At 34.3% G+C, this 11229-nt stretch overlaps 1 pseudogene; it reads right to left on the reverse strand.

The window, feature by feature from the left end:
- Positions 1–10268: 10268 nt before the first annotated feature.
- Positions 10269–10620, reverse strand: LOC135965344 (cyclin-dependent kinase 2-associated protein 2 pseudogene; annotated as a pseudogene).
- Positions 10621–11229: the final 609 nt, after the last annotated feature.

The following is an 11229-nucleotide window of genomic DNA, read 5'->3' on the forward strand; positions in this document are numbered from 1 at the left end:
GGATTTTCCATTACTTATAATCAAAGCCATTTCTGATTTACATATAAAGTTTCATTTTTCATTTGAAGCACATATAGGAAGTACAATAAAAGAGAAGAAAGATTTTTAAGATTTAACATAATATAAATTATGGTATATGGGTTTTATTGTCTCAGTTATTCATATTAAACTGATTTTCATGAATTTCTAAAAAAAGTGTTTATAACAAAACAAACCATTGCATATTTCCTACAGCTATTACTGAATAAATGCTCAAGAAAAGATAAATCCTGGAATCTAAAACTTCTAGGCATGGCAACAAAAAATTTTGAAAGATACATAAAAGATACATTTTTTAGCATGTATCTACAATTCCTTGAATTTTCTTATTATAGAATAGCATTGTGTGTCCAAAATGTGTTCTTCATCTTGAAGGATCTTTCTTGAAACAAAAACAGAAACTGAACAATACTAAGCCAAGCAAGTTACAACTTATTGATTACTCTTCATCCTCCCTATCAATCAATTAAAAATGTATTTTTCCTATTATTTATTTTCTTCTATTTAAATTTTTTGCAATCTAGGAGACAGAATATAGATACATACCCTGATGATGGTTAGAAAATTAGGAATATAGCTACATAGATATTATAAAGTATCACTTAACACTACCAGTTCTTATTATAGTTCAAACAGGGTTTCACACTCATATTTTTTCTATGTTCTTTCTTAATATCAATATATTATTAATACTAAGTTGGTCATTTAAAAAAATATTTCACAAAACCTCTATGTAAGAACATTTGCTATACTAATTTTTTCAATGAGTAATTGAGGCACAAATAGCATAATAATTTATTTAAGTTCACACAATTAATAATTGGCACAGATAAGATTTGAACTCAGACAATCTCACTTCAGAAACTAACTTTATCCTATAAAGTTTTACTGTTTCATTTTTTTTTAAAGTTAAAGTCTAAAACAAGTACGCTTTTTAATGCTGACATTCTTGCTTAGAAATAAAAAATTATTTGAAGTTTTCTGGTCAAAAAATAAAGTATTTCTATACTTCTGCTTTTATTTTTTTGGCAGGACATTTTTACAGTTTTCTGTCATTATAACACATGAACAATATGTTGTAAATAAGATGTCATTTTAATATAACACACATTGTTTTACATTTTAATAACAATTATGTTACATAGATCAGTAAAGGAAAACATACTATTTTTCTGAGACAAAGTCTTGCTGTATTGCCTAGACTGGAGTGCAGTGATGTTATGGTTGACTGCAGCCTAGACCTTCTGGGCTCAAGCAATCCTCCTACTTCAGCCTCCTGAGTAGCTGGGACTACAGGCATGTGCTGCCACATCTGGCTAATTTTTTGTTATTTTATTTTAATTTTTCTAAAAACAGGGTATTCTTATGTTGCCAAAGCTGGTCTTCAACTACTGGGCTCAAGGGATCCTCCCAACTTTGCCGCTGTAAGTGCTGCAATTACAAGCATGAGCCACCGTGCCTGGCCCTAAAAAATACTTTTAATGTTTTTATGAAACTTAATTTCAGGCTACATCTGAAATCTCAAAATTAATGTGTAAAGTTTATCATATTTTCTGAAAAGTATTTTAGTTTATATTGGCTTTATAAGCAAATATACAAGTTACTTTGTCTAATATTCTTTATAAAAAATGCACTAATGTAATGAGATTAAAATATAATAAACATTAAATAACTTAATAAATTAGTACATAGAAAAGAGTCAAATGACAGTGTATAAAACTTATTTATGCCAAAGAAGAGCTGGAAAAACTGAAATTAATGTCTATTTTTAATTAGAAATTTTTTTAAAAAATTGAAAGTTACCTAATTTAAAAATTACTTTTGGAATGCAAATACATATAATTCATAATCCATATAAATTAATGATTTATTTCAATATTTAAAAAATGGAGCCTTCTATACCAATGGAAAAGAAAAAAACAGGTGTTTTAAGTATATATTTTCATAGTTGTCTCCAACATGACTGATAATTGATTAGCTATAGTTTTTCAATGACTAAAATTAAGATTTATCTGTCTGTATGAATGTTCCATTTCCTTTCCATAGCCTGTTGGAACATGAGTGTTCAAATGTTAACATAGTATTTTATACTTTTTATACTCTTAATCATAATGTCAACCAAAGTTTTGTAAACTGAATATCTGTGATTTGAACTATGGGGACCTGTATATAGTAGAAGGATCTTTAGGAGTAAGTGGTTGATTGTTTTTGGCTGTCCCAGTAACCAACTAAAACCATTATACTTTTGACCACCATTCTCAGTTTTCCTAAGGTGTTCTACCAAAGCAAAAACAAAATCGGAATAAATTTATAATAGAATTACTTCTGAAATAAAATGAGTTGAAAATGTACAGAAAAACAGTAGTACAGTAGCCCTCCTTATCCCAGTTTCACTTTCCACAGTTTTCAATTACCAGTGGTCAACTGCAGTTTGAAATTATTCAATGGAAAATTCCAAGAATAAACAATTTCTGCGTTGTGAATTGCACACAGTTTTGAATAGCACGATGAGATTTTTACCCCATCCCAGGTGGAACTGAATGTGAATCATCCCTTTGTCCCACAAATTCATGCTGTCTGCGCTTCTTGTGGGTGAATCACTAAGGAGCTAGCTGGGTTATCAGATCAACTGTTGGTATCACGGTGCTTGTGTTCAAGTCACCCTTATTCTATTTAATAAGTGCAAGAGCAGTGTCGTGCAGCAATTAGGATATGTCAAAGAGAAGTTGTAAAGTGCTTCCTTAAAGTGAAAAGGTCAAAATTCTCAATAGGAAAAGAAAAATATATATACACTGAGGTTGCTGAGATCTATAGTACAATAGAAAATGTTAAGAGAGGCCAGGCAAGGTGGCTCACACCCACTTACTCCCAGCACTTTGGGAGGCCAAGGCGGGCAGATCATGAGGTAAGGAGATCGAGACCATCCTGGCTAACATGGTGAAACCGCATCTCTACTAAAAGTACAAAAAATTAGCCATGCGTGTTGGCACCCGCCTATAGTCCCAGGTACTCAAGAGTCTGAGGCAGGAGATTCACCTGAACCCAGGAGGTGAAGGTTGCAGTGAGCCAAGATCGCACCACTGCACTCCAGCCTGGGTGACAGAGCAAGATTTCATATCAAAAAAGAAAGAAAGAAAGAAAAAAAGAAATGTTAAGAGAGAGGGACCATATTCACATAACTTTTATTGGAGTATATTGTTATAATTGGCAAATTTTATATTAAATAATGTTGTTAATCTCTTTCTGTGCCTAATCTATAAACTTTATCATAGGTATGTATAAGAAAAATCATAGTACAGGTATATATAGCTTTCAGTACTATCCATGGTTTCAGGCATCCACAGAGGGTCTTGGAACATATTCTCCATGGATAAGTGGAGACTACTACTGTCCTGAAATCTTAGAACATATAATCTAATAATAAAACAAAAACAAAAACTGGTTACTGGTGACATAGGATATATTTTTGGAAAGCAGATATTTACTATATGATAAAAACTATGGAATTTCTTCATATAAAGATACTGTATTTCCCTCTTCTTCACATATAGGAGCAGGTTTAGAAACTATAATACATCACATTATATATCATACTTTCTGTGTATTTGGAGGGGAAGGAAGTATCTAAATAGTTGCATCACTTTGGATATATTTGCAATACTTGTCATTTAAAATGCTTAAATTCTTTAATGTTTATAAAACTACAATATGAAACTTTCAGCCAAATCTAATATTGTTAATATAAAGACAGAAAAAATATATACACAGACAGACTGCACAGTCCTTGTAAACTATAAATCTAAATATGTGTCTTAATGATGGCCCTGAGTGTAACATACTTTTTGTGGTTGAAAAATAATGTATTCCTAACATATCCTTGCTACATAAATGATTAATCTAGGAAGAAATAAAGGAATAGAGAGGATTCTTACTAATACAATTTCTCTTGACCTACCTGTGACAAAGACTTTCCTTTGAGTAAACCTTTAGTCAGGTATTTGAGTCCTTCTTAACTAGTCCTGACCTCAGACTTTTCTCTGTCCTTGTAGAACCCAGTTTGAACAAGAATCTTGCTAAGTCAGTGAAGGAGTTGAAAAGATTCCACCACAAAATATGCTACTCTGGCATATTGACTATTTCCAATAAAAACAAAGCCCCCCCCCCAAAAAAAAAAAAACAAAAAAAACACAAACAAACAAAAAACAATCAAACAAAAAAACCCAAGGCAGGTTCAAGATCACTCTTAGTTTAACTCTGTTTTTTTAAAAAACAAGAGATGAAATTACCATGTGTAATACATATTCTCTATACCAAAAGTAGTAGCGTTCTTGCCATTAATGATTGGAAGGTAAAGCTGAGGAAAATCTGCACAAATAAATCTTGTTAAACTAACCTTTTTCTTCTTAGTCACTTCTCTAACCAATAAATTACTGTAACCCAAGCCCCTTTGACTCACCACATTTCACACCCACTCATGTTTAATTCAATAAATAACGAGTTGGACTCTTAACCACCTCTTTGGGTCTTCATTTCCTCATATAGGCTTTTATGCTGAGTAAAATATATACAGTTGACCCTTCAATGATGCGGATATTAGGGGTGTTGACCCTCCACACAGTTCAGAATACATGCATAACTTTTGATTCCCCCCAAAATTAACTACTGATAACCTACTGCTGACTGGAAACCTTACTGATAACATAAATAGTCAATTAACACATACACACATACCTCATACATTGTATGCATTATATACTGTGTATATAATCAAGTGGCCAGTGGTAAAGAAAGTTGGTCAAACTAACGAATGACATTTTAGATTAAAATTGACTTTTATGTATCCCAATTATTCTTACCCTATGCTCACAAAGTTGAGTTTAAGGTAGTTCGATGCAGATGGTCACTCCATTCCAAAGCCTGGGTCCAAATACCCTGTTTCCAGGAGGAGCCAGCTTTCTTCAGAAGGTGGCAAGAGTATTGCAAAGTACTGAGGAAAACTTTTTTTGCAGTGTCTTTTTTCATCATTCCATATTTTGCTCTTTATAATTGCAACTTCTCTCCTTATGCATGTCTCTTTTGAGACTTCTCACTTCTCTAAGGTGCTATTTTCCCTCCTCATCTATTTTTTTATATGTAGCGTATCCCTCCTTATTGTGCTGAAAAGGCTTCTGACTTGCTGTTCTTGCCAGGAAACATTTCTGCAGTGCGTATGGGAGTGGAACGACTTACAGAGTGTCAGGGCAAGTCCTTACATTTGTTTTATGCTTAGGACACAACACAGAAGATAATTTTCTAAGTTAAAGATTGTATGATTTTGTCTTGACTTCAGAAACTGGTCATACTTTTTACTTTAGTTTCTAAGAACCTCAGAGCTGAGCTTGAAACAACTTGAATAATTCCAATGAGACATTTGTTATTTAACCTTTTTAAAAAATACTTCTCTAATTTAAATCATTTTATTATTGTTCTAAATTTGCCAGGTTCATTTTAGAGTTTTATAAACTGTTTTAAAACTAGTTTATGGCCAGGAGCGGTGGCTCACGCCTGTAATCCCAGCACTTTGGGAGGCCGAGGTGGGAGGATCACGAGATCAGATCAAGACCATCCTGGCTAACACGGTGAAACCCTGTCTCTACTAAAAATTACAAACAATTAGCAGGGCGTGGTGGCGGGCGCCTGTGGTCCCAGCAACTCAGGAGGCTGAGGCAGGAGAATGGTGTGAACACCAGAGGCAGAGCCTGCAGTGAGCCGAGATGCGCCACTGCACTCCAGCCTGGGCAAGATCCAGACTCCGTCTCAATAAATAAATAAATAAATAAATAAATAAATAAATAAACAAACAAACAAACAAACAAACTAGTTTACATTAAGTTGGAATAAAGTTAACCAAATTAATACAAACATGTTTTATTGCACTTCTCTTTATTCACAGATATGGCCTTTTTTTCTTTTATTTACTAATGAAATGTTTGTGACAACCCAGGTGAAACAAGTCTATTGGTACCATTTAATAAACAGCCTGTGCTCACTTTGTGTCTTGGTTTCACATTTTGGTAATCCTCACAATTTTTTAAATATTTCATTATTATTATATTTGTTATGGTGATCTTTGATCAGTGATCATTAATGTTATGGGAGGCGGAGTTTGCAGTGAGCAGAGATCACTCCATTGCACTCCAACCTGGGCAACAGAGTGAGACTCCATCTCAAAAAAAAAAAAAAAAAGTTTTTATATGTAGGGTGCAAAATAATATCTGACCTTAAGGTGTGTGCAAAGTTTTCTGAATTAATTAAGACTTAAATATTAACACGAGTGATTGTTTTTGTTACAATCACCAGGTTCGATACTTTCCCCAGAAGAAAGCATATACAAAATTTTCACATAATTTAAAAACATCCACAGATATGTAGCTATGGATTCAGTTTATGAATCAATAATTCAGCTCTTCAGAAGTAAAAGATGACGTGAGAAAATATCTGATATTGAGGTGGCAAGGAATAATAATGTTGAATTGTACCTTGTTAAAAACTGCAGACAGTTGTGGCTGTCTAAGTAAGACATTGTGTATTACTGAGATGCATCCATGTGCCGAGTGAGAAGACTTGTAAGAATCCGTTTGGGAATAATGAGAACATGAGCATTCCCTTCCCTACATCCACTACTCCCCTCCTGCCATTTGAATGTTGTGAATTTACCAAACATGGTGATTTAGGTCACTTTTATTATTTCAGAAATTCCAGATACTTTACTACTCATATTAAATAGGCCTCGAAGGGACGTTTGCCATTAATTAATGTCTAATATGAAGAAAAGACAAATGTATGTGATCTGTAGTAAATAGTAATAATACAATCTGAATAATACATTTAAAATTTTACTCCACTTTCCAAGTAATAAAGCATTGATTCTAAATATATTATCTATTTGTCAAAACAAATAGAAATTATTTAGTGTTTCATTTAGAAAAGAAATTAATTAATGATGTCTCTAAGTTAATTTTTTACTTCTTTCCCCCATATCATTTTTGTATTATATAAGAGAGCTTATTTTTCTACTGTATCTTGGAATTAATTAGCAAAACATAAAGTATGATATTTAACCCATGGCTACCACATTTTATTCAGTGTATTTAGTAGGTTCTCATATATCTGGAAAAGAAAACTTAAGATATGAACATAACCAAACTAGAATAACATCTTTTTTTCTTCTATTTACTTTACTTCTTGAATCCAATGATATAATATGGCTTCCTCTACCTCTGAGAATACACTTAAAACTACAGAAGCAAATTAACATTCTCCCGATTCACAGGTAGTGCAATATTGAAGATTTCATCTCGTTGAACACATGTTGGATCAAATTTACAATACTAAAGTGCTCTTCTAAATACTGCAATGTGTAGATGGAAGACAAGCTAGTCAGTTGGCAGAGTGAACATCATGCTGGTAGGCCTTTTCAAGTTGTCACTTGCAAGATGTTTGACTGCTGAGAATGTTAGCCATAATTAATCGCAGAGATAGGAGTCTGCAAATGGGCGAGGTAATATCCAACCCCTGGAATGAACACTAGTCATGGTAAAAGATAATAGATGTGGCCACATTGCTTTGAGAAAATTTAGAGAATATTTTGGGTCACACGGATACATTTCTGCCTTATTTGTGAAATGTATTCAATGAAGTTACATCACACATGTAGACTTCCAGATCCTGTGTCTAACGTACTTTCCTTGGCTTTCTGGGAGAACACATATTCTAATGAAGCTCATTTTAAGGCAAATACTTTTTGAAAATACAAAACTGATAGATATATGTATGCAGGATTCCTTCTTATATGTTTTTTATAAACAGTGAGGTTGTATTTCTCCTTCAGTGTTTAATGTGTTTCATCACATAATGTCCTAGAAGTTTTATCAAATTTTTCTGTCCAGCTTTTGAAGGTGTGTGAGAGCAAAAAAAATGCAGTCTGCTGCTTCACTAATAAAACTAGGACAAAGGCCATTCCGACTGAAATATGTGAAACACTCACTTTTATTCATTTCAAGCATTTAAAACTCTAAATTTGGACTTGAATAAAGACATTTCATAGAAAAACAATTATTTTTTATTTATTTTTTAATCTTTATAACTTTTAATAGTTTGCAGCCACAGTGGCAGCTTTTATATGTATACATGCATTTAAATACAGTTTCATACCATAAATAGCCATGTGGAAAAATATCTGCCTCTAGGCAAAAAAAAAAAAAAAAAATTCTTTGCCACTACATAAATACCTTTAAGTAATACTGAAAATAGACGTGAGGTAATTTTTTTTATCTAAAGTGACCGTAGCCTATATTAAGACATATTCACTGTAACAATTCAAGTTTTAAAATCCTTGTTTTATAACTCAAAAATGTGTCTTTTTTGAAAAACATCTTTACATTTATCACTATTGTACATTTATTTGGTAGGAAACAGGGGTGTTTAATGGCTTGCAACAGGTATGTTTGATGTCTTGCAACGATAAAATGATCATATTCAATAGAAAATTATCTCACATTCTGCATAACTTCTGAACATTCTATAAGACAATTACAGAAGTGAAAAACCAATTTGTAGATAACTGAATGAGTACGACCATTTAATATATGTGAATAAAGGCATTTCAGAACATTTTAATGTACACTACACTTTCCGATAGTAAGATTTTAGGTTGAAATAAGATTATACTTTAAAAAGTTGACCATTTTGAAAAAATCATATCACTGTTGGCAATGCCATTTTCATACTTGAGATGCTAGTCCAACATATTGCTTATCCATTTGATTCTGTTTGATTTTATTGTTATTACATTCATGATAATGCTAAAATACACACACACACAATTACTTGGGGGTTTTTTTGTTTTGTTTTGTTTTTAATAAAAAGCCCAAAGAAAAATGCTGACAACGTTCAGTTGAAATTTTGAAACTGGGTTTTATAATTCTGCCCACACAGCAAAAGCTGAAATGGTCTATGAAGATGTAGTTTTTTAACTAATGAAGCAAGTAGTAAAACTGACAAAACCAAGTGAAAATTATACAAGGAAACACAATAATAAGTTAACAAATGAATTATATATAATACAGTTTTTCTTCATGTTGACAAGACGTCATTTAATCCTTTCTAATATTTTCCCTTCTCTTATAAATAAATAAGCTTATTTGTTAATACTTTGTCTAACTCTAACTTTTATTCTGTTACCAATGTCAGTAATACTTTATTTTTCATTATTTCTCTTATAAAGTGACTTCTGAACTTGCTAGTTTGTTTAAACTATCACAAGGTCAGAAAACCAAACACTGCATGTTCTCACTCACAGGTGGGAATTAAACAATGAGAATACTTGGACACAGGGCGTGGAACATCACACACAGGGGCCTGTCATGGGGTGGGGGGCATGAGGAGGGATAGCATTAGGAGAAATACCTAATGTAAATGAGGAGTTAATGGGTGCAGCAAACTAACAGGGCACATGTATACATATGTAACAAACCTGCATGTTGTGCACATGTACCCTAGAACTTAAAGTATACTAAAAATAAATACGTAAATAAAATAAAAAAATAAATACAAACATATTAATCATAAGTAAATGAAATATCTGATTATCTCATTATGTCTGGTAGTAATGTCATCTAAATATTTAAATATTCATCGATATATTCCTTTGCTAAATTTTCTTTTATTTCTCTTTTATATTAAACTTTTTTTAGAGAGCACAACTCCAAATCATCTTTTATTAATGTAGAAAGTAGAAAGGTCATATTTAGCAAAAGACACAAGGCAGGGAACTGTCAGGCCTGAGGCCTGAGCCCGTGCTGAGGGAGAAGGAGGCTGGGGGCACGTGGGAGAAGTGCTGGGAAGGGCTGAGTGGTGGGGCCCACAGAAAGTTCCAGTGGGCAACACTGTGGGCAGGTCATGGGTGGGACTCACGGGGACCTCCCTGCTAACTCTTGTTGCTTTGGCGGAGTGGGGTGGGGGGAAGGGAGGATCGTTAGTGCTGCCACCTGCAGTGAGAGCCACCCCTTGGTTCCTGAGGGCACCATCAAGGGACACAGGACCCAGGAAGCCCAGGATGGTTAGTGCAACTAGGGATGAGGGCCAGGGAGAAGCAGGTGCTCTGGAGTGGCCGGAAAAAGTCCAGACACAGAGGCTTAGGAGCTTCCTGTTAAGTGTGGGTTCCGCTCTGTCTCCGCCAGGCACTCTGACTAGGGATGGATGATCCCTCTCTTCAGGCGCTCCGTGGTGCTCTTGCTGCCAGCGAAGGTGGTCCGGATCCCTTTGCCCATCTCCCCTGTGACCGACAGCAGTTCCGTGTGGGTGCTCTGGCAGCCCTGGGCGCCAGGTGGTTTCATGGCCTGCACGCAGCCCATGGAAGGCGGTCCAAAGTCGTTAAACAGCGGTCTGAAAGGGACAGCGGCTCCTGGCACTGAACCCGACGGCGACAGGACGCTTCCTGTAGGGACCGGGGTGCCCGGCCCAGGGGTGCTGGAGCCTGGGGTGCTGCTGGGGGCAGGCATGATGGATCTGTAGAACATCCTCAACTTCTGGGCACTGCGGAGCCAGCAGGCCGCTCCTCGGGGGTTGGCTGCCTGGCCGCTCAGCCGAGATCTGATTTGCAAGCTGGCTGCACACCCCGTACTAAATCTATGTTAAATTTTTTAACTGCCGTTTTTATTAATCTAAATACAGTTCAGATATTCTCGATGAAAATTTCACATTTGAGTTGAGACGTACTAAAATGTAAAATACACAATGGATTTCAAAGATTTCATAAGAAAAAAGAATGCAAACTATCTCTAGTAATTTTTACATTGATTACATGTTGCCACAGTATTTTGGATTTATTGAGTTAAAATATGCATTATTTTTTTAAAAAATCTATGCTACATTTTTGTTAAAAAAATTTAAATAAACTATGAAATTACTTCTTGGGATAGAAAAGGGGACATTATTAAATATTTACCTAAATTTTTTTCAAAAATATATCTTTAACAAAAACATTATCAAACAAAACAAAAGTATTTTAATTTTGACTAGGTAAAATAAACTTATTCCTGCTGAAATTCAATCCTGGTATGATTTCTTTTTTACGCATTTGAGGACTCTGTTTATAACCCAGATAAAACATAAAGCTTATGAAACTCCTCTGAGAATGTCGAACACAAA

The sequence above is a fragment of the Macaca fascicularis genome, chromosome 10, assembly GCF_037993035.2.
Source record: "Macaca fascicularis isolate 582-1 chromosome 10, T2T-MFA8v1.1".
Lineage (NCBI taxonomy): Eukaryota > Metazoa > Chordata > Mammalia > Primates > Cercopithecidae > Macaca > Macaca fascicularis.